We start from the raw sequence: 5,341 nt of genomic DNA, 5'->3' as shown, positions 1-5,341 counted from the left end.
TAAAGTGCGGACCAAGTGAATCCAGTTGTATATTTAATTGCGAACCGTTTTGTCCTCACGTGATGGAATACCGAAAAGATGTGGACAACGGTTGCGAAGGGCTGTCATGGGTCATGTTGTCATGATAGAAAGAACTATCTTTTTGATTGATGCTGGTGATGACCGTGAAAGTCCTAAATGTGGACACATCTGTATCATCATAAGGAAGTTGCGATCCAACACGCATGTAGCCAGAGACAACACAGTCTAAGATACCGCCCAAATCTGCCAAGGTCCGCAATGCAAAGCCCCCAAGCACCTTATTCTAGCAAGACATGTGAGGCTTCGGCCCCTAGACAATCTCGATATCAACCCCCTTGTAAACACAAAAACTAGTTCTCATATGAGGCCAGACCAACAAACATCAAGCATGAAGTAGGGTATTGCCTTGTTCCAAGGGCATGGACATGTGTAAAATCGTTCCCGTGTGCAACATCCGGATCTCTTACGTGTTCACTATGCTCAGATTGGTGTTGTCAGGAATTTAACATGACATTACCATGGTCGAGTTTTGGTATAAAACCAGCCACCACATAATGCTTTGGTTTGTTCCCCATGCCAAACTTTATATGGAAAACAGTCAACCTTTGGAGGTATGCCAAACATCACTATTAATGAAGGGTTTTTAGTAGCTAAAACATTAGCGGACTACTAGCCCCACATCGACTTGCTGCACGCAGACCCCTCCAAGGTACAAGCTTGAATAAAAGTTCGAGCTGATAATGCACAGAATGACAATTTGTTGTTGGGGAGCAAATTCTTCTGTTGGAGATCACCCTCCGTTGGATTATTTAGCTGCGAGAAATTACCCACATGATCATGCAACACCGACTTATCCACGTGGGGTCAACGTCTTCTCCTCAAGTGCTGATCAAATGGGGTATCTTTCGGGCGAGGCAACCACGTGGGAGGACTACTACGTGGCATGCCGTCTCTTGTCAACGACGCCACTCTGGAGCGAGGAATTGTCCCAAAAGGTGGTGAATGTCACACGCTCGCCATCATCAATAATGATGATGGACCGTAAGTCGCCTGCCCCCAAGAATCCAGCCAGTGGACAGGCGAGAAAGCTAGCAAGCACCGGCGTGATTCACAATCTAGACGGCTGTGTAAACCATATAGAGAGTTCTTTCTTAACAACGGATCGTTCGTACATTGGGACGGCAGTCACCGACATCAAGATTTTGGCAAGCAATTTTTTTTTTGTTCCTTTAGTCATGTTATTAGTTGTTTGTCGAACTAGGGAATAGGATAGGAAAGCTTGTAAAGAAGAATGAGATTTTACGGATAGGTAATGGAGAGAGAAGTGCTTGGGAACATTATAGTGTTGTTTCTAAGCATATGGAACATATTTTCTTAACCGGGTAGACCCCAACTTGTGGCATGTCTTCAATGCATACATTGGTTGCGCCTTGGATATGTTGATTCCTCGACAATTATGCTTACACTTGAAGGAGGAAATAAAAGGTAGACACGTGATATTTGGTGAAGCAATGAAGTTTGCACTCTCACGTATCTATAAATAACTAGGTTCCTCACGTAAGAGAAGCAATGCACGAAGCAACAATAGATATGTGTGACAATCACGTACAGTATGGACAAGTCTATATATGAAGAGAGCGAAAATGACCAACAGGATGAGTGCACCGGCAGTTGGGGCATCTTTTAGAAATGGGATACATCAGAATTCTAAATTATAGCGCAGAGAAGTGAACTAGTCCTGATTCTTTGGCAGAACTCCGACAGAACAGTTAAGCTCCTCTCCACAGCAAGCAAGCAAACCATTAGCGCAACAGATGAGCGAGAGGGTCGAGTTTGGAACAACCAGTACTCCTCAACGAAAGCAGGCAGCAAGAGAGAAATCACCAGCACACAGACTTGGAAAGCAGCGTCTCTACGGAGACCTCTGCAATGCTGATCTGAGTTAGGAGATTAGCAAGCTTGTGCTCCTGTGGTGTGGAGCTGGCGATGAGATGAGTGAGGATTAAAAAAGAATAAAATGTCACTAGTAGAAAAAGAGGCTTCCATACGCCCCCATTAGTCCCCAAAATAATCGAACCGCGATAAAAGGGGTCTTTAGTCGCGGTTCGGGAGGAGACCCGCGACCAACTATCTGGGCCCAGCGCGCTCGGTCGACAGCTGGCGGACGGGAGGGGCTTTAGTCCCGGTTGGCCTGGCCAACCGGGACTAAAGGTCCCCGAAGGCCTTTAGTCGCGGTTGGCCAGGCCAACCGGGACTAAAGACCCATCCAGCTGGCGGACGGGAGGGGCTTTAGTCCCGGTTGGTCTGGCCAACCGGGACTAAAGGTCCCCGAAGGCCTTTAGTCGCGGTTGGCCAGGCCAACCGGGACTAAAGGCCCATCCCTATATATAGGACTCAGCTCACTTCACTTCACTCAGCTCACTTCACAATATTCAGAAGGGGGTGGTGGGTTTGCTTTTGGTTCCTCCTATGCACACAAGGTGTTCGATGAAATGCCCGAGAGCCTGAAACAAACATGATATGAAGTGTCCGAGCCACACTTGAGCTTTCTCATTTATTTTTCCTCCGCGATCGCGGTTAGCAACTTGAACCTTTCATGTGTCATTGATAAAATATGCATGTGTGTAGTTCATTGTTTAATTTGTATTATTTCTAGCTAGTTAGTTTAACAAATGCATGATGGTTAATTATATACTTTATATAATAATAATGCAGATGAATCGGCAATGGATGTACGGTCCCCGACTCTCCGGCGAGTTCACTACGGGTTTGAAATATTTCCTCGTAGTGGCAAATGCGAACAAGCAGCAAGGTTTTATTATCTGTCCATGTGCTGTCTGTAAGAATCAGAAGGGTTACTCCTCCTCAAGAGACGTTCACATGCACCTGCTTCGGCACGGTTTCATGCGAAGCTATAATTGTTGGACCAAGCATGGAGAAAGAGGGGTTAGAATGGAAGAAGATGAAGAAGGGGATGATATCGATGACAACTATCATGATCATTTCGGTGATACTTTCATGGAGGATGATGCTGAAGGTGGGGAAGGGTTAGGTGAAGGTGAAGAAGAGGCACATGATGAGCCCGCTGATGATCTTGGTCGGACCATTGCTGATGCACGGAGACGCTGCGAAACTGACAAGGATAGGGAGAATTTGGATCGCATGTTAGAGGATCACAAAAAGTCGTTGTATCCAGGATGCGATAATAGTCTGAAAAAGCTGGGCTGCACACTGGATTTGCTAAAATGGAAGGCACAGGAAGGTGTAGGTGACTCATCATTTGAAAATTTGCTGAAAATGTTGAAGAATATGTTTCCGAAGAATAACGAGTTGCCCGCCAGTACGTACGAAGCAAAGAAGGTTGTCTGCCCTCTAGGTTTAGAGGTTCTGAAGATACATGCATGCATTAACGACTGCATCCTCTACCGCGATGAATACGAGAATTTGAATGAATGCCCTGTATGCACTGCATTGCGTTATAAGATCAGAGGCGATGACCCTGGTGACGATGTTGAGGGCGAGAAACCCAGGAAGAGGGTTCCCGCCAAGGTGATGTGGTATGCTCCTATAATACCACGGTTGAAACGTCTGTTCAGGAACAAAAAGCATGCCAAGTCGTTGCGATGGCACAAAGAGGACCGTAAGTCCGACGCGGAGTTGAGACACACCGCTGATGGAACGCAATGGAGAAAGATCGACAGAGTGTTCAAAGATTTTGCAGCTGACGCAAGGAACATAAGATTTGGTCTAAGTACTGATGGCATGAATCCTTTTGGCGAGCAGAGCTCCAGCGATAGCACCTGGCCCGTGACTCTATGCATCTACAACCTTTCTCCTTGGTTGTGCATGAAGCGGAAGTTCATTATGATGCCAGTGCTCATCCAAGGTCCAAAGCAACCCGGGAACGACATCGATGTGTACCTAAGGCCATTAGTTGATGAACTTTTACAGTTGTGGGCCAGACCTGGTGTACGTGTCTGGGATGAGCACAAAGGAGAGGAATTTGACCTACGAGCGTTGCTTTTTGTAACCATCAACGATTGGCCTGCTCTCAGTAACCTTTCGGGACAGACAAATAAGGGATACAATGCATGCACGCACTGCTTACATGAGACTGAAAGTGTACGTTTGGTTAATTGTAAGAAGAACGTGTACCTGGGTCATTGTCGATTTCTTCCCCGAAATCATAACGTAAGAAAGAAAGGCAAGCATTTCAACGGCAAGGCAGATCACCGGCCGAAGCCTGCAGAATGTACTGGTGCTGAGATATTTGATATGGTCAAGGATTTGAAAGTCATCTTTGGAAAGGGTCCTGGCGGACAATGAGTTCCACGGGGAGTTGACGGGCACGCACCCATGTGGAAGAAGAAATCTATATTTTGGGAGCTAGAATATTGGAAAGTCCTAGATGTCCGCTCTGCAATCGACGTGATGCATGTTACGAAGAATATTTGCGTGAACCTGCTAAGCTTCTTGGGCGTGTATGGGAAGACAAATGATACAAAGGAAGCACGGCAGGACCAGCAACTTTTGAAAGACCCAGATGACCGGCATCCGGAATGGTTTCAAGGTCGTGCCAGCTATGCTCTTACCAAAGAAGAGAAGGTCTTTTTTTTTGAATGCCTGAGCAGTATGGAGGTCCCGTCTGGCTTCTCATCGAATATAAAGGGAATAATAAACATGGCGGAGAAAAAGTTCCAAAACCTGAAGTCTCACGATTGCCACGTGATTATGACGCAATTGCCTCCGATTGCTTTGAGGGGGCTCCTACCAGAAAATGTTCGAGTAGCCATTGTGAAGCTATGTGCATTCCTCAATGCAATCTCTCAGAAGGTAATCAATCCAGCAGATCTACCACAGTTACAGAACGATGTGGTCCAATGCCTTGTCAGTTTCGAGTTGGTGTTCCCACCATCCTTCTTCGATATTATGACGCACCTCCTGCTCCACCTAGTCGAAGAGATTTCCATTCTCGGTCCTGTATTTCTACACAATATGTTCCCCTTTGAGAGGTTCATGGGAGTATTAAAGAAATATGTTCGTAACCGTGCTAGGCCAGAAGGAAGCATCGTCAAGGGCTATGGAAATGAGGAGGTAATTGAGTTCTGTATTGACTATGTTCCTGACCTTAAGCCGATTGGTATTCCTCAATCGCGGCACGAGGGGAGACTAAGTGGAAAAGGCAAGATCGGAAGGAAATCCACGATATGTATGGACGGTCATTCTATGACTGAAGCACACCACACAGTTCTGCAAAATTCCAGCTTGGTGGCTCCGTACTTCGAGCAACACAAGAATATTTTACGCTCGGACAACCCGG

Source organism: Triticum aestivum, chromosome 7D (genome assembly GCF_018294505.1).
Source record: "Triticum aestivum cultivar Chinese Spring chromosome 7D, IWGSC CS RefSeq v2.1, whole genome shotgun sequence".
NCBI classification, from domain to species: Eukaryota; Viridiplantae; Streptophyta; class Magnoliopsida; order Poales; family Poaceae; genus Triticum; species Triticum aestivum.
This window is presented reverse-complemented; position numbering follows the sequence as displayed.